At 42.1% G+C, this 20,013-nt stretch overlaps 1 protein-coding gene across 2 annotated transcripts in view; it reads left to right on the top strand.

Moving 5' to 3' along the window:
* The first annotated feature begins 1,131 nt into the window (after positions 1–1,131).
* Positions 1,132–20,013, top strand: part of KCNMB1 (potassium calcium-activated channel subfamily M regulatory beta subunit 1) — a 573,325-nt gene continuing 554,443 nt past the window's right edge. For both annotated transcript variants that reach the window (XM_069761972.1, XM_069761973.1), the window contains exon 1: positions 1,132–1,261. The gene's annotated coding sequence lies outside the window, so the exon portion shown is untranslated. The remainder of the gene's footprint in view (positions 1,262–20,013) is intronic.

The raw sequence follows: 20,013 nt of genomic DNA on the forward strand, positions 1-20,013 counted from the left end.
TGAATGAGGAGATGCTGCGAGTGGCAGCTTCAGTGACTAGCAATGCAGTCACTGATGCTGCGCTGCCTCACAGCCTGACCTGCACTGAACTCGTGGGAAAATGAACTGTATGTAAAGCATGTCTTCTATCCTGAAGACACAGTTGAAGACCCAGATGAAAACACAAGCATAGAATAACATTGGTCCAAATTCAATCCGATTTTTTTATCGGATTGCATTTGTCTGATTTTATCGCAAGTGGGAGTGAGCCCTAACAGTAAAAGATAATTTGACATCATGTTATTATTGACATATGACTTTTCTCAATATCATCAAGACTTGAACATTTCATAAGCCCAGCCTTAGGCCTCTTTCATACTTCCATCTTTCAGCTCCCGTCACAATCTGTCCATTTTTGAGAATACAGGATCCTGCAAAAAAATTAGCGGACGGATGGCCATCCATTTCATCCATTGTGCACTGGATCCGTCGTAAAATAGCGGTCCGTCGTGCAGAGAAAACGTTCATAGGAACGTTTTTTTGTGCACGTCGGAAAATCGGTCAGCGACGCATCTTGCGCTGCCCGTCGTCGGCTACAATGGAAGCCTATGGACGCAGGATCCGTCGCTGACCATCACACACAGGAATCCAGCGACGTATCACGTTTTTCCCCTCTGAGCATGCCCGGAAGGATTTTCAAGGACAGGAAAAAGTCTCTCTCTATCTCTCTCTCTTTTCGGGATGTCCGTCGATCCGTCATTTTGCTGTGCAATGACAGCAGGAAACGGAAGTGTGAAAGAGGCCTTACTGACAAATAACAAAGATTTAACACTTTTTAGGGGATAGTTAAATTTACAGAGCTTTAAAAAGAACATATTGCAGAGGAATTTAAAAAATTGTTACTACAAAATGGCAAGAAATTAGTAAGAAACTGTTGTTTCTTAAAGCATATATATTGTTCTCACTAAGACAGTTATTTTGCTCGGTAAGTGCATCAGATAATATACATTTTGTCAATTTTAATATTTAAATACTTTTTTGTCTTTAATGGCAGTTTATCATTAATCCTTGGGATCTGTGCTTGAAACATATGAGAGACTCATACCTTACCATTTATGGCCAAAAGATGAGTTTCATTGTTTGTTGTGATTAATGGAAGCAGAGTGAAACCAGCCAAGAATAGCCATTCTGTGTATGGAGCTCTTTTCTTTTACTGGACACTTTTTCACTTTGTCTTTACTGGAATATAAGTGAGGAAAATATCTAGAGACAACAAGACACTGTAAGTATTATTTTAGTTACTGAAATAGGTATAATATTTTAATAATTATGTATTAAAAATGATGTGTTAATCTTTCTTAAAAGTTGCACTTACTAATATTACATGTGTATTGTTTATGCATTTCCTCATTTTATATCATATTGTACAGTAACCTGTCACTATATAATTACATAACTGACAATAATGCAGCATGTGAAAAGTGAAAATATAGATACATCTAACTAGAAAAAAATCTTACCTTTTTAAGTGTTGAAAGATTGAGTATATTAGAGTAGTAAATAGCTATTAAACAAAATCTACAATATCAATACAATCATTACAGAACAATTTGTAACACATTTACAAAGTGAAATGCAAAAATATAACTCTTTCCACGACGCATTACAAGTACCGTAAATATATTATGTACTGAAGGTAATCCTACAAGTGGGTTCATTGTACGGTCTTATGTTAATATCCCCCACACAGTTCTATAGCATGCTACTTGTAAACAGTTTATTTTAGTGCAATGATCCCATTTACCAATTAGATACAAGGTGTTTTAGAAAAGTAAATGCAGCAGTTAAAGAACTAGAATAACTAACAGTGACCGGTTTAGAAATAGAGACAGATGACAGACAGATAGATATGCAATTGGAAGATAGATATATAGAAATGTGATTGATTGATAGATAGAGATATATAGATAGAGATATATAGATAGATATATAGATATGCGATTGATAGATAGATATGTGATAGATAGAGAAAAGGGGTTTTGGAGCAACACCATTTAATAATTACTTGCAAGTGGGTACCAGGCCTCCAAGCAAATGTCCAATTTGTTTCATAATATAAATCCCATAGAAGGCAGCACTCCACCAAACCAAAAGTAAATTGAAAAAAATAGTTTATTGAGCCCAAATGGCCATTTAGGCTCAATAAAGTCTATTTTTTTCAATTTAATTTTGTTTTGCTTGGAGTGCTGTTTTAAGTGGGATTTTTAGATAGCTATGTGATAAATAGATAAAGAGATATGTGATAGATATAGAGACCGATAGATAAATAAGTGATAGACAAATAGAGTTGCATACTTATCAAGCTACTGGAATTTGAACCCTGACATATACCTGTGAGATGACACATAAGAATGTATTTACACCTGCTTTGCTTTGAGTGAGTTACATAAATCTTAACCCAAACAATGCATGCATGCACCCCAAGAAAAAAAGTAAATTGAGTCTGTGTATGCAACATCTCTGCACTTACCATGAAAACATCCAATCAGACAATATTGAATGAATAAACTGGTCATATCTTCCCAAATATAATTAAACAATTAGTTTTGATTTGCATCAGCAATCTTTTTTAACTGGATTTCAATGTTAATTTTATCTGATAATATGCAAATATAAATTAGCTACTTGGATTAAAAACTGTTCTCATAGAAGTGGGATTGAGAATTGCAATACAGTTGTATATTTTAGTCAATAATTAGAAACACAGCGCTACAAGTCCCTAGACAAAATTGCCTCCTACCTCACTTAACCATTGACATACATAACCACAAACTAATAATTAATAATTAACCCACATGTGTCGTATAAATTCCCTATCAATCAATCCACACTGTGCTGAGTGGATAATATAACAAATAATTACGGTATTTAATACTATTCACTGAATAATCCCTGTATATGTACTGCACATTCCTGGGTTAACGTACCTTATGTGTCCTGGAATATGATTCCGTGTAACTTGTTCTAGTAGGTCGAGTAGATATCAAGCAGGGCCCACTTAATGACCGTACGATTGGCACAAAGGTGTCTCGTCTTTCCTTGCGGGGTGAGAATAAGCAGTATTCTGAATGGTCCTTGTGATGGACCCACACCATCCGATGCTGGACATAGAGGCAGGGAGATGTTGTTGTTCCGTGCAGAGCCAGAGACGTCCCGGCCGGTGGCGTCCCTGGTTACACGGAAAAAAAGATGGCCGACACTTCTAGGCAGTGTGTGACGTCATGGGCCTACGGAGCCTCACTGAGACCAAAAACAACCATCGCGTTTCAGAGTTTAACGCACTCCTTCATCAGGGTTACAGCCTCATGTTTACTGCTCCATATATAAGCGCTGCTCATGCACCCCTCTGCGGACTACTTACTAATCCTTGTGCTCATTTAGTAATTGCTGCCTGCAAGTTCTATGATGACAATAATTGTTTGTCTCCACTTAATTGTCTTTCAATGGATGCATATTATAAAATCTCGTTCACTAGTATACTTTATCTATAGAGACATGATGTCAATGGAAGACCAGGTGGAAAGTCTAGACTGAACAAATTATAAAGACATTCAATGGTTGTGCTAGGAATATGATTTGGTAATAAATTAAACAGCCTAACAATTAACTTTATTAGAAACAGAAAATAGAGATGAAAATAAAACTGAGAACAAAAAATCCCATTGGATTAAAATATAGTAAAACCTTACTCATAAATTAGATCATACTAGTCCTAAAATAAATTACGTTAGTAATAATTTAAAATGCCCTATGCAACCATTTCAAATGGCCCCAATTGCTGGTGTTATTATTTTTGTATAAGGCCATATTAAAACCAGTTTCCGTTGGTGTTTAACCCCTTCCCGACCCATGACGCCACGTAGGCGTCATGAAAGTCGGTGCCAATCCGACCCATGACGCCTATGTGGCGTCATGGAAAGATCGCGTCCCTGCAGATCGGGTGAAAGGGTTAACTCCAATTTCACCCGATCTGCAGGGACAGGGGGAGTGGTAGTTTAGCCCAGGGGGGGTGGCTTCACCCCCCCCGTGGCTACGATCGCTCTGATTGGCTGTTGAAAGTGAAACTGCCAATCAGAGCGATTTGTAATATTTAACCTATTATAACTGGTGAAATATCACAATCCAGCCATGGCCGATGCTGCAATATCATCGGCCATGGCTGGAAACACTAATGTGCCCCCACCCCACCCCACCGATCGCCCCCCCAGCCCTCCGATCTGTCCGGTACACTGCTCCGGCTCCCCTCCGTCCTGTGCGCCGCTCCCCCCGTGCTCTTGTCCGCTCCCCCGTGCTCCAATCACCCTCCCCATGCTCCAATCACCCCCCCTGCACTCCGATCCACCCCCCTCCGTGCTCCGTTACACCCCCCCGTGCTCCGTTAAACCCCCCCGTGCTCCGTTCCACCCCCCGTGCTCCGTTCCACCCCTCCCGCGCTCCGATCCACCCCCCCATGCTCCCCTCCCCCCCCTCTTGCTCCCCCCACCCCATCATACTTACCGATCCTGCCGGGGTCCGTCCGTCTTCTCCCTGGGCGCCGCCATCTTCCAAAATGGCGGGCGCATGCGCAGTGCGCCCGCCGAATCTGCCGGCCGGCAGATTCGTTCCAAAGTGCATTTTGATCACTGAGATATAATCTATCTCAGTGATCAAAATAAAAAAAATAATAAATGACCCCCCCCCCCCTTTGTCACCCCCATAGGTAGGGACAATAAAAAAATAAAGAATATTTTTTTTTCCACTAATGTTAGAATAGGGTTAGGGCTAGGGTTAGGGTTAGGGGTAGGGTTAGGGGTAGGGTTAGGGCTAGGGTTAGGGGTAGGGTTAGGGGTAGGGTTAGGGGTAGGGTTAGGGGTAGGGGTAGGGGTAGGGTTAGGGGTAGGGGTAGGGGTAGGGTTAGGGGTAGGGTTAGGGGTAGGGTTAGGGCTAGGGGTAGGGTTAGGGGTAGGGCTAGGGGTAGGGTTAGGGGTAGGGTTAGGGCTAGGGGTAGGGCTAGGGGTAGGGTTAGGGGTAGGGTTAGGGGTAGGGTTAGGGCTAGGGTTAGGGGTAGGGTTAGGGTTAGGGGTAGGGGTAGGGTTAGGGTTAGGGGTAGGGTTAGGGGTAGGGTTAGGGGTAGGGGTAGGGTTAGGGGTAGGGTTAGGGTTAGGGGTAGGGTTAGGGGTAGGGGTAGGGGTAGGGGTAGGGCTAGGGGTAGGGTTAGGGGTAGGGTTAGGGCTAGGGGTAGGGCTAGGGGTAGGGTTAGGGGTAGGGTTAGGGCTAGGGTTAGGGCTAGGGTTAGGGTTTCGGTATGTGCACACGTATTCTGGTCCTCTGCGGATTTTTCCGTTGCGGATTTGATAAATCCGCAGTGCTCAACCGCTGCGGATTTATGGCAGATTTACCGCGTTTTTTCTGCGCATTTCACTGCGGTTTTACAACTGCGATTTTCTATTGGAGCAGTTGTAAAACCGCTGCGGAATCCGCACAAAGAAGTGACATGCTGCGGAATGTAAACCGCTGCGTTTCCGTGCAGTTTTTCCGCAGCATGTGTACAGCGATTTTTGTTTCCCATAGGTTTACATTGAACTGTAAACTTATGGGAAACTGCTGCGGATCCGCAGCGTTTTCCGCAGCGTGTGCACATATCTTTAGAATTAGGCTATATGCACACGGTGCGGATTTGGCTGCGGATCCGCAGCGGATTGGCCGCTGCGGATCCGCAGCAGAGTTCCATCAGGTTTACAGTACCATGGAAAACCAAATCCGCTGTGCCCATGGTGCGGAAAATACACCTGTTCCTCAATAGGAATCTGCAGGTGAAATCCGCACAAAAAACACTGGAAATCTGCGGAAAATCCGCAGGTAAAACGCAGTGCCTTTTACCCGCGGATTTTTCAAAAATGATGCTGAAAAATCTCAAACGAATCTGCAACGTGGGCACATAGCCTTAGGGTTAGGGTTGGAATTAGGGTTGTGATTAGGGTTATGGCTACAGTTGGGATTAGGGTTAGGGGTGTGTTGGGGTTAGGGTTGTGGTTAGGGTTGTGATTAGGGTTATGGCTACAGTTGGGATTAGGGTTAGGGGTGTGGGGGGTTAGTGTTGGAGGTAGAATTGAGGGTTTACCACTGTTTAGGCACATCAGGGGTCTCCAAACGCAACATGGCGCCACCATTGATTCCAGCCAATCTCGTATTCAAAAAGTCAAATGGTGCTCCCTCACTTCCGAGCCCCGACGTGTGCCCAAACAGTAGTTTACCCCCACATATGGGGTACCAGCATACTCAGGATAAACGGCGCAACAATTACTGGGGTCCAATTTCTCCTGTTACCCTTGTGAAAATAAAAAAATGCTTGCTAAAACATCATTTTTGAGGAAAGAAAAATGATTTTTTATTTTCATGGCTCTGCGTTGTAAACGTCTGTGAAGCACTTGGGGGATCAAAGTGCTCACCACATATCTAGATAAGTTCCTTGGGGGGTCTAGTTTCTAAAATGGGGTCACTTGTGGGGGGTTTCTACTGTTTAGGCACACCAGGGGCTCTGCAAACGCAACGTGACGCCCGCAGACCATTCCATCAAAGTCTGCATTTCAAAAGTCACTACTTCCCTTCTGAGCCCCGACGTGTGCCCAAACAGTGGTTTACCTCCACACATGGGGTATCAGCGTACTCAGGAGAAACTGGACAACAACTTTTGGGGTCCAATTTCTCCTGTAACCCTTGGGAAAATAAAAAATTCTGGGCTAAATATTTATTTTTGAGGAAAGAAAACGTATTTATTGTTTTCGCGGCTCTGCATTATAAACTTCTATGAAGCACTTGGGGGTTCAAAGTGCTCACCACACATCTAGATAAGTTCCTTTCGGGGTCTAGTTTCCAAAATGGGGTCACTTGTGGGGGGTTTCTACTGTTTAGCCACACCAGGGGCTCTGCAAACGCAACGTGACGCCCGCAGACCATTCCATCAAAGTCTGCATTTCAAAAGTCACTACTTCCCTTCTGAGCCCCGACGTGTGCCCAAACAGTAGTTTACCCCCACATATGGGGTATAACCGTACTCAGGAGAAACTGGACAACAAATATTGGGGTCAAATTTCTCCTGTTACCCTTGGGAAAATTAAAAAATTCTGGGCTAAATAATTATTTTTGAGGAAAGAAAACGTATTTATTATTTTCACGTCTCTGCATTATAAACTTCTGTGAAGCACTTGGGGGTTCAAAGTGCTCATTACACATCTAGATAAGTTCCTTGTGGGGTCTAGTTTCTAAAATGGGGTCACTTGTGGGGGGTTTCTACTGTTTAGGCACACCAGGGGCTCTGCAAACGCAACGTGACGCCCGCAGACCATTCCATCAAAGTCTGCATTTCAAAAGTCACTACTTCCCTTCTGAGCCCCGGCGTGTGCCCAAACAGTGGTTTACCTCCACACATGGGGTATCAGCGTACTCAGGAGAAACTGGACAACAACTTTTGGGGTCAAATTTCTCCTGTTACCCTTGGGAAAATTAAAAAATTCTGGGCTAAATAATTATTTTTGAGGAAAGAAAACGTATTTATTATTTTCACGGCTCTGCATTATAAACTTCTGTGAAGCACTTGGGGGTTCAAAGTGCTCACCACACATCTAGATAAGTTCCTTTCGGGGTCTAGTTTCCAAAATGGGGTCACTTGTGGGGGGTTTCTACTGTTAAGCCACATCAGGGGCTCTGCAAACGCAACGTGACGCCCAAAGAGCATTCCATCAAAGTCTGCATTTCAAAACGTCACTACTTCACTTCTGAGCCCCGGCATGTGCCCAAACAGTGGTTTACCCCCACATATGGGGTATCAGCATACTCAGGAGAAACTGGACAACAACTTTTGGGGTCAAATTTCTCCTGTTACCCTTGGGAAAATAAAAAATTGCAGGCTAAAAGATCATTTTTGAGAAAATAATTTATTTTTTTATTTTCATGGCTCTGCGTTATAAACCTCTGTGAAGCACTTGGGGGTTCAAAGTCCTCACCACACATCTAGATTAGTTCCTTTGGGGGTCTAGTTTCCAAAATGGGGTCATTTGTGGGGGATCTCCAATGTTTAGGCACACAGGGGCTCTCCAAACGTGACATGGTGTCCGCTAATGATTGGAGCTAATTTTCCATTTAAAAAGCCAAATGGCGTGCCTTCCCTTCCGAGCCCTGCCGTGCGCCCAAACAGTGGTTTACCCCAACATATGGGGTATCAGCGTACTCAGGACAAACTGGACAACAACATTTGGGGTCCAATTTTTCCTATTACCCTTGGCAAAATAGGAAATTCCAGGCTAAAAAATCATTTTTGAGGAAAGAAAAATTATTTTTTATTTTCATGGCTCTGCGTTATAAACTTCTGTGAAGCACCTGGGGATTTAAAGTGCTCAATATGCATCTAGATAAGTTCCTTGGGGGCATGATACAACAAAGATGGAGTACAAGTCCATACTAAAATAACAATTTTATTAAATACACAATAGAAAATAAAAATCCAATATCAATTACATCAAAATAATGAATAAAGTAACAAGAAAAAATTAAACAGTGACGGTAGCACAGATAAAAAACCAACGCGGAGGAAAACTGATGCCACATATGTAAGTAAAGTGCCTAGTGCAAAGGTAAATATAGAACCAAGGAAAGGTAAAGGGGTATAGGGCCTAATCAGATAGTCATAGGTCCATGTGGACCGTCACAGAGCCCTGTACATAGGCTCCAATAAAATACAAGTGTCCGTGATGGCGCCCAAATCCCCTCTACATCCTTACCCCTGGAGCTGGCACTCAGAAATGATCCACGCTGGAGCCCCAACGCGCGTTTCGCGTTTGCTTCGTCAGGGGGCAGTGCTGCTGATTAACCGAAGATGTTATTTATGGGTCCCACAGATGAAAAGATTAGTGCCACCTGGTGCGGCGCATGTCGCCGCTCACACGGCCGGGAATTGCATCCCGGACAGCGTCCAAGATGGCGCCGCGGCCAGTTCCGTCGCGCTGACGTCACTGGACCGCAGGCGTCATCACACTGCGCCGCCCACAATGCCCCAGACACCGAGCGGCAGCTGACATGCGCACGGTAGCGCGATAGAGTGGAGAGCGTGGGAGTCCATGTAAGGAGCGTCCGCAAGCATGGGGAAATGTGAATGCAGTGATGGCAATAATAAAGAGTGAGAGGGAATGGAGAACAAACGATCAGTTCCCTATACAAAGCGGACCTAAGTGCCAGTCCGAATGTGCCTAGATATTGCCCCATCTTATATTAACCCCTAGTGGGAAAGGAAGCAGGGGACAATAAGGAAACATGAAATAAAACAACTGTGAACAAATTAATATGAAAAAACATACTAGTGAACAAAACAAATGACAAATAACAAAATTAATATAATAAATAATAAAACAGTATATTATTAAAGTGCATGAATATATAAATAAATATATATAGTTATATTAAAAAACGTGTATGTGAATTAATAACAACTGTGAATAAATATTTGCTGACGCTCCACAGGTACTGTAGTATCACGAAATTGATTGTAGCACTGATTGTCAGTAGTCATAGTGACAGATACCACAGACCCCACACGCCTCCTCCACAAAAGGGACCACATCAATGGCAAGAAGAAGAAAAGTGCCAAGAAACTAAAAAATAAATTAATGAAAGAAAGAGAAAAATTAATAAAAACACATAAAGATTAAAAAAACACAACAGCAACAACCAGAAAACTAAAAAAGAAGGATCCGGAGTAAAACTATAGAAATGAACTGAAGCTCAACTGTTCATTGAGACCCGCTGGAGCAAGGGTATTAAGCACTGTGATCCAGCGGCATTCTCTCTGAGCAAGTTTCTGTTTAGCGTCTCCTCCTCTTATGCCTAGCCGAATCCTATCAATCCCCCACACCTTGAGATCTTTAGGATTACAATCATGGTATCTGCGGAAGTGTTTTGGAATAGGTTTCAGGTATTCTTCATCGACCACATCACGTGCTGCTTTAATATCTCGAACGTGTTCGCGTACGCGAACACGTAACTCCCTTGATGTTAGCCCAATGTACACAAGATTACACGTACAAGTCGCATAATATACGACGTGAGTGGTACTACACGTGATGTGATCTCTTATTTTGAATTCACGTTTCCCATCTGATGATACAAATACCGCAGATCTAACCAGGTTTCTACAGGCCAAACAATCACCACATGGGAAGAAACCATTCCTAGGTCTCCCTGCCTGGAATGGGTCTGGTATCTTTGCCACGTAGTGACTGTGGACTAACAGATCTTTGATATTATTGCATCGTCTTGCTGTCATCAGGGGTTGGTCAGATAGGCATCTCTTGAGTAAGGGATCAGTAATCAAGATCGGCCAATGTTTTTTCAAAACACATCTCATTTCGTCCCATCTATGATTAAATGTTGACACAAATCTTGGTTGGTTATCCCAGGTTTTTGGTTTCATTTTCCTACTCTCCGCCAGAAGATCATTTCTGTACGATTTTTTTGCCCTCAAATACCCCTTCTTAATTGTGCGATTACTGTAACCGCGTTGTTTGAAACGCTCCCCAAGGTCCACAGCCTGTCTCTCAAAAAGTGAATCAGAGGCACAGATTCTTCGAGCCCGAAGAAACTGTCCTATGGGGATGGCTCTTATCGTGGAGAATGGATGGGATGAGGTTGAATGTAAAAGCGCATTGACTGAGGTCTCCTTCCGGTACATATCGGTGTAAATTTCCCCATTCTCCTGGACCTTTAAAGTAATGTCTAGGAAGGAGATCTCGTCACGATGACATAAATACGTGAGCTTGATGTTGGAGCCGTTGTCGTTCAATCCCACCATAAATTGATGTAACTCCAGGACAGGGCCATGCCATATAAACAAGATATCATCAATATATCTGTACCAACCAAGAATTTGGTGGACCGAGGGGGCGGACTGTGCGCCATCCTGAAAAATCTCACGCTCCCAATATCCAAGGAATAAGTTAGCATAAGATGGCGCACAGGCCGCCCCCATGGCAGTGCCCTGTCTCTGGAGAAAAAAACGATCTTTAAAAATGAAAAAAATTGTGTGTAAGGATGAACTCCAACAACTCCAACACCAGCTCACGCAAATCTGGATCCAAATTACTAGATTCCAAAAAGAACCTAGTAGCCCTCATACCATCACACAGGGGCTCATACCAGCACACAGGGGCTCTCCAAACGCGACATGGTGTCCACTAATGATTGGAGCTAATTTTCCATTTAAAAAGCCAAATGGCATGCCTTCGCTTCCGAGCCCTGTCGTGCGCCCAAACAGTAGTTTACCCCCACATATGGGGTATCAGCGTACTCAGGACAAACTGGACAACAACATTTGGGGTCCAATTTCTCCTATTACCCTTGGCAAAATAGGAAATTCCATGCTAAAATATCATTTTTGAGGAAAGAAAAATTATTTTTTATTTTCATGGCTCTGCTTTATAAACTTCTGTGAAGCACCTGGGGGGTTAAAGTGCTCAATATGCATCTAGATAAGTTCCTTGGGGGGTCTAGTTTCCAAAATGGGGTCACTTGTCGGGGAGCTCCAATGTTTAGGCACACAGGGGCTCTCCAAACGCGACATGGTGTCCGCTAACAATTGGAGCTAATTTTCCATTCAAAAAGTCAAATGGCGCGCCTTCCCTTCCGAGCCCTGCCGAGTGCCCAAACAGTGGTTTACCCCCACATATGAGGTATCGGCGTACTCGGGAGAAATTGCCCAACAAATTTTATGATCCATTTTATCCTATTGCCCATGTGAAAATGAAAAAATTGAGGCAAAAATAATTTTTTTGTGAAAAAAAAGTACTTTTTCATTGTTACAGATCAATTTGTGAAGCACCTGAGGGTTTAAAGTGCTCACTAGGCATCTAGATAAGTTCCTTGGGGGGTCTAGTTTCCAAAATGGGGTCACTTGTGGGGTTGCGCCAATGTTTAGGCACACAGGGGCTCTCCAAACTCGACATGGTGTCCGCTAACGATGGAGATAATTTTTCATTCAAAAAGTCAAATGGCGCTCCTTCCCTTCCGAACCTTACCATGTGCCCAAACAGTGGTTTACCCCCAAATGTGAGGTATTGGTGTACTCAGGAGAATTTGCCCAACAAATTTTAGGATCCATTTTATCCTGTTGCCCATGTTAAAATGAAAAAATTGAGGATAAAATAATTTTTTTGTGAAAAAAAAAGTACTTTTTCATTTTTACGGATCAATTTGTGAAGCACCTGGGGGTTCAAAGTGCTCACTATGCATCTAGATAAGTTTCTTGGGGCGTCTAGTTTCCAAAATGGGGTCACTTGTGGGGGAGCTCCAATTTTTAGGCACACGGGTGCTCTCCAAACGTGACATGGTGTGCGCTAAAGAGTGGAGCCAATTTTTCATTCAAAAAGTCAAATGGCGCTCCTTCCCTTCCAAGCCCTGCCGTGCGCCCAAACAGTGGTTTACCACCACATATGAGGTATCAGCGTACTCAGGACAAATTGGACAACAACTTTCGTGGTTCAGTTTCTTCTTTTACCATTGGGAAAATAAAAAATTGTTGCTAAAAGTTAATTTTTGTGACTAAAAAGTTAAATGTTCATTTTTTCCTTCCAGGTTGCTTCTGCTGCTGTGAAGCACCTGAAGGGTTAATAAACTTCTTGAATGTGGTTTTGAGTACCTTGAGGGGTGCAGTTTTTAGAATGGTGTCACTTTTGGGTATTTTCAGCCATATAGACCCCTCAAACTGACTTCAAATGTGAGGTGGTCAATAAAAAAATGGTTTTGTAAATTTCGTTGTAAAAATGAGAAATCGCTGGTCAAATTTTAACCCTTATAACTTCTTAGCAAAAAAAAATTTTGTTTCCAAAATTGTGCTGATGTAAAGTATACATGTGGGAAATGTTATTTATTAACTATTGTGTGTCACATAACTCTCTGGTTTAACAGAATAAAAATTCAAAATGTGAAAATTGCGAAATTTTCAAAATTTTCGCCAAATTTCCGTTTTTATCACAAATAAACGCAGAATTTATTGACCTAAATTTACCACTAACATGAAGCCCAATATGTCTCGAAAAAACTTTCTCAGAACCGCTAGGATCCGTTGAAGCGTTCCTGAGTTAATACCTCATAAAGGGACACTGGTCAGAATTGCAAAAAACGGCAAGGTCTTTAAGGTCAAAATAGGCTGGGTCATGAAGGGGTTAAAAGGCATGTAACTTCAACTCACAGTTGAGTCCTTTATGGATTAAACTATTCAAATTAAATATCCATTGTGATTCTGTTTTAGACATTTGATTAAGGAAATCACCCCCTCTTTTATTTGGGTGTATGGTCTGTAAACCACAAAAATGTACTCCTTACAGAGATTGTCCATGCTTCTCCTTGAAATGACGTGAGAGGGGGTGTCCTATGAACCCTTTTTGGATATTCCTAAAATGTTCCTTAATACGTACGCCTAATTGTCTTTTTGTTCGACCAACATACAATTTCTTACACGGGCATCGGATTAAATAAATAACACCTGTGATATAATAAGATATACAATCTCTAATATTAAATTCCTTTGTTCCATATGAATTTGAAAATGTTACTTGTCTTGTTTTTTTTAAATTAGTGTGTATACAACCATAACATCCCCCACATGGTAAAAATCTGATTTTGGACTGGTTTAAAATTCGTTGCCTATCCACTTCTCCCGTGAGGACCATCTTGGTTGTGGGGGTTATAAGATGGCCTAAGGACTGTGCCTTCCTATTTATTAAAAACATGAAAACATACCGGAACCAATGAAAAATATACATATTCCCGATACCCCAAAAAAAGGGGAGACAGGTGATCCTCTCAAAAATACAATAATTAATGCACAGAGACCACAGAGAGTTTTTGATCCTAATCAATAAATGTAATCTTAGATATATCAGGGTTGTTAATAAATCCTCATTTACAATTTTGTAAAGTTACAAATTAGTTTTTATTTATACAATCATATTGTTTACAACCATAACAATTTTAATCCACCAAAATAATTCTATCTATATTAAAAGAAGAACAAGTGGGCATCAATACTAGACCATGGAAAGCGATGGGAGGTACACAATGCAGATACATAAAGGCATCCAGATACACCTATGATTAATCATCCTCAATTATCCGTAAAGTGCATAGTGCATAATAGTCAGCAAATACGTGCACTGGAATATCCCCATGAATTGCAAAGAGCTAGGGCAAGGAAAACAGGAGATTTACTTCAAGGTGATAAGATCCAAGTAATGGTCACAAATTCAGTGACGATCCATAACTCACTGACATTATTATCCAGAGCAAAGAAAATCCCCAGATCCACTTATTAATGCTACTGACCACCCAATGCGCTGGTGCCCCGACGCGCGTTTCGCTGTTGCTTCTTCGGGGAGCCGTGCATAATGTGCCACAAGCGCCAATTTAAATATCCCACCATGCCAATAGACAACCAATAAACATCCCAGAAAAGCAGACAAGCCCCCTACCGCTGCATTGAATGAGCGTGCGAGGGCGGAGCCGCACAGGACACAGCACGTCACATCCGGCATCACGGAGGCGGTGAGTAATGGAAGCAAAGGTTCCAGCCGACATAATTACAGATCACCATGTAAAGATATCATCAGCGACATCAGCCAAATAAGGAACCGCCCACACATGCTACACGCAGTGGCCAGAATACGGCGTGTTAAACCCCACACCATACAACAGGAGCAGCCATCATAATTAAGGGCAACGACAAAATATATACATAATGTAAGTAAACATATAAACACATTCAGCCACAAACAGTATGTCATTCAAATAATATAATATAATATGAAAATCATAAATTCTTCAGATCCATCGGCTGATTGGGCATCACGTGTGCAGCCACAGTTGATAACAGGATTCATGTCAGAATATTCTGCTCCATAAGTAATAGATGTGGCATCCTTGTATCAGCAGGGTAAATAATCCAAAAAATAACTCGAAGTAGGTAATAGCAATTGGATACCATAAAACTTGACTTTTAATAAATCATGTTAAAAAAATCAAAAAGAAATGCAACATTTAACACCAAACAAGATCTGTACATGGGGGAAGGGACCCTGGTGAGGAAAGTGCCCTATACCCTAACACGAAGGGAAGACTAAGGCCGGAGTCACACATGCGAGAAACACGTCCGTGTCTCGCATGTGAACAGCAAGCTCTGGCGCCGGCACTCTGGAGCGGAGAGTGCGGCTCCATGTGTTCCTATGCGGCCGCACGCTCCGCTCCACAGTGCCGGCGCCAGAGCTTGCTGTTCACATGCGAGACACGGACGTGTTTCTCGCATGTGTGACTCCGGCCTAACACAAATACATATATGAAAATGACAGTACTGATTATTTCCTATACTGGTGATATACCAGCGAAATAGGTGATGCAAATCTTCACTTAATATGCAAATAGGAAAAGCACAATTTCACTTATGCCCCTTGGAAAAATACAAGTTTCAGTCGAAAAATATTGTATCTAAAAACAATCTTCCATAAAGGACAAAATGACATGGACTGATATTTTCCTATTGTCATCAATGCAAACTGGTATCAAACCCTTCAATGCATTTATGAGAACCAATTATAGAGAATACTTGATTGATATCAAATTTCAGCCCAAGGTGTTATATCAGGAGGCTTTTCAGGGAGATCTGAGAACCTGCATTTGCCACTATGCAGGTCTATCACCTGTAGTGTTATATCAGGAGGCTTTCCCACTGTTCATGTGCTCATATGCATCCCTTTTTTTAAAAAATTTGCCATCAATCACAGTGACTGTCAATTAGTAGCAACATAGCAGCGAGGCTTCAAAACCAACAACAAAAATAGATAAACCGCAAACCAAATTCTTGTAGATATGGAACCACATTGCCACTTTAAATATTAATGGGCGTTCCCTTACAATTGATTTGTAGATACCAGAGTTAGTTCTTATGTATATGACTCATATTTACTGGTCAAACGTCCAACCAACATATGTACAACAAATCCCCAAGTAATGGGTAGATCTCTCCGGAGGTTTGGAGAGATTCCTCGCTATCTGGAGTCCCCCAATAGTGGTGAGAGAAATTGAAGCCCCGGCTATGGACAGCGTCTCCCGACGTGTTTCATCCTTACGGAATCATCAGGGGAGTATAAAGACCTGCATTGGCCGCTATCGCCGGTCTCTCCCATTCTGTGCTGCTTTATAGATTCAGCCTTCTGGCGCGTCTAAGAGGCTCCGCCCCTGGCGTGTGACGCGTCCCTAGTTCAAATAAATACTTCCGGTATACTTGGAGCGCTCGTCCGTATGATGAAGCGCAAGTATCCCAGGGAGGTGGAACGCAAGCGCTCACCTCTGATGGGGCCTGGCGCTCATACAGAGAATTAGCTTAACCATCTCCATACCGAAATGACTGTATATATGCAGTGCGCTGCTGGGCAAATCAGCGCACACATAATCCAAATAGTGCAGCGCATGTACTGTAAAAATGTCTGAATATATACAGCAGACATTTATTCATGGGCTAAGCACTCCATAAAAAACAAATACTGTTTATGTATACTCCGTATTTTATATACACCGTATGGCATGATTCAGCTTTAGCTCAAACACCATACAGGGATAAACTCATCCTCCAAAAAGAGAGCAGATGGATATTTACTCTCAGAACGGTCCAACCCTTGGGCATGAATGAGATACAGCTATAACTGTTTTTTGTAGCTTTATTTTTGCTCTTTTTTGACATGCCCTTATGTACCAGTAAGACTCTGACATATTCTCAATCTTCTAAGTACTTACCTATGTGTTTTTTTTTTATAAGTACAAAGATTTAGGGATAGTCTTCGTTGAGCGGGGGCGCCACTTGCGCAGGAATATAGGGTGCCAACCCCCACGTTAAACAGCTAACATAGAAAAAACTCAGAAAAAAAAATACATATCATAAGATACGGCCTTCCCAAAACCCTGTCTGATGACAAATGCACACTTAGCAGGATGCAGCAGGCCTCCACTGATAAAGGCTAGGGGCCTGCTGCATCCTGCTAAGTGTGCATTTGTCATCAGACAGGGTTTTGGGAAGGCCGTATCTTATGGTATGTATTTTTTTTCTGAGTTTTTTCTATGATAGCTGTTTTTTGATATTAGTGGTAGGACCCGCAATATTATGGGGACCCTTGGCGTTGGGTTGCGGGCTTACTTTATTTTGGCCAAAATATTAAACCAATACCCCATATAGTGTATGCATTTATCATATGCATGCATTTTTTTGCACTTTATCATATCCTTTTCTGCAGGATGTGGCCAGGCCTCTTTATGTTGGCTAGGTTTTTCTGGGGCATCTGTCACCGTGTGCTGCATTTTTTAGTGCTGGGCAGCCCGCCTGTTAATACAAGGGGCGTCATCAATAGGTTGCATACAGACACTGTGCACCACACTTATCAGTGTGACTGGCGTCCTATGTGAGTCATATCAATGTGCATTTTTTCTGCTAGGCAGCCAACCCCTGCAATGTTTGGTTGGGGTGGTTGTTTTTATCAAGTAGTTTGCACCTGTGCCGCTCCTAGCCTTTATCAGTGGAGGCCTGCTGCATCCTGCTAAGTGTGCATTTGTCATCAGACAGGGTTTTGGGAAGGCCGTATCTTATGGTATGTATTTGTTTTCAATCCCCACGTTAGGCAGGATCCAGCCTTAGGGATGGTAGAATGTATTCTCCAATTTTTATCCCTCCCTCTTTTTCAACATAATTCAAGTTGACCATTGGTCACAAGTTGTTCCAACTGTCCTTTTTCTATCTTTATGATGAGGGTTTTTGTAGGGTTGAACAGTTTGGGACAGCCTTCGTGGAGTGGGGGCGCCATATGCGCAGGTTCTTCTAGGGTGCCAACCTCCACTGATAGGTAGGGTACAGATAGTCCAGGGCAATACTTTTTTAGGGCCCAATAGGCTTGAATCTCTCCCCTTTTTTCTTTTTCCGTTCATCTAGTGGTGTCCCGTACATGTAAGGGTAAAGCATTGGATGGTAACTAATATCCTTTTACCTACGTCTTTCACTATTTTTTCATACAATAATCATATTTCTCTCTCCCATATTAAAATACTTGGCCATCACTCTGGATACCTTACTTTTTCTTGTTTTTATGAGGTAATAACTCAGGAACGCTTCAACGGATCCTAGCGGTTCTGAGAATGTTTTTTCATGACATATTGGGCTTCATGATAGTGGTAAATTTAGGTCAATAAATTCTGCCTTTATTTGTGATTAAAACGGAAATTTGGCAAAAATTTTGAAAATTTTGCAATTTTCACATTTTGAATTTTTATTCTGTTAAACCAGAGAGTTATGTGACACAAAATAGTTAATAAATAACATTTCCCACATGTCTACTTTACATCAGCACAATTTTGGAAACAAAATTTTTTTTGCTAAGAAGTTATAAGGGTTAAAATTTGACCAGCGATTTCTCATTTTTACAACGAAATTTACAAAACCATTTTTTTTAGGGACCACCTCACAATTGAAGTCAGTTCGAGGGGTCTATATGGCTGAAAATACCCAAAAGTGACACCATTCTAAAAAAATGCACCCCTCAAGGTGCTCAAAACCACATTCAAGAAGTTTATTAACCCTTCAGGTGCTTCACAGCAGCAGAAGAAACATGGAAGGAAAAAATGAACATTTAACTTTTTTAGTCACAAAAATTATCTTTTAGCAACAATTTTTTTATTTTCCCAATGGTAAAAGGAGAAACTGAACCACGAAAGTTGTTGTCCAATTTGTCCTGAGTACGCTGATACCTCATATGTGGGGGTAAACCACTGTTTGGGCGCACGGCAGGGCTTGGAAGGGAAGGAGTGCCATTTGACTTTTTGAATGAAAAATTGGCTCCACTCTTTAGCGGACATGTTTGGAGAGCCCCGTGTGCCTAAAAATTGGAGCTCCCCCACAAGTGACCCCATTTTGGAAACTAGACGCCCCAACGAACTTACCTAGATGCATAGTGAGCACTTTAAACCCCCAGGTGCTTCACAAATTGATCCGAAAAAAGGAAAAAGTACTTTTTTTTCACAAAAAAATTATTTTAGCCTCAATTTTTTCATTTTCACATGGGCAACAGGATGAAATGGATCCTAAAATTTGTTGGGCAATTTATCCTGAGAACACCGATACCTCACATGTGGGGGTAAACCACTGTTTGGGCACATGGTAAGGCTCGGAAGGGAAGGCGCGCCATTTGATTTTTTGAATGAAAAATTATCTCCATCGTTAGCGGACACCATGTCGCGTTTGGAGAGCCCCTGTGTGCCTAAACATTGGAGCTCCCCGACAAGTGACCCCATTTTGGAAACTAGACCCCCCCAAGGAACTTATCTAGATGCATATTGAGCACTTTAACTCCCCAGGTGCTTCACAGAAGTTTATAAAGCAGAGCCATGAAAATAAAAAATAATTTTTCTTTCCTCAAAATGATATTTTAGCATGGAATTTCCTATTTTGCCAAGGGTAATAGGAGAAATTGGACCCCAAATGTTGTTGTCCAGTTTGTCCTGAGTACGCTGATACCCCATATGTGGGGGTAAACTACTGTTTGGGCGCATGGCAGGGCTCGGAAGCGAAGGCATGCCATTTGGCTTTTTAAATGGAAAATTAGCTCCAATCATTAGCAGACACCATGTCGCGTTTGGAGAGCCCCTGTGTGCCTAAACATTGGAGATCCCCCACAAATGACCCCATTTTGGAAACTAGACCCCCAAAGGAACTAATCTAGATGTGTGGTGAGGACTTTGAACCCCCAAGTGCTTCACAGAAGTTTATAACGCAGAGCCATGAAAAAAAAAAAAATATTTTCTCAAAAATGATCTTTTAGCCCAGAATTTTTTATTTTCCCAAGGGTTACAGGAGAAATTTGACCCCAAAAGTTGTTGTCCAGTTTCTCCTGAGTACCCTGATACCCCATGTGTGGGGGTAAA

The sequence above is a fragment of the Ranitomeya imitator genome, chromosome 4 (genome assembly GCF_032444005.1).
Source record: "Ranitomeya imitator isolate aRanImi1 chromosome 4, aRanImi1.pri, whole genome shotgun sequence".
Taxonomy (NCBI): Eukaryota; Metazoa; Chordata; class Amphibia; order Anura; family Dendrobatidae; genus Ranitomeya; species Ranitomeya imitator.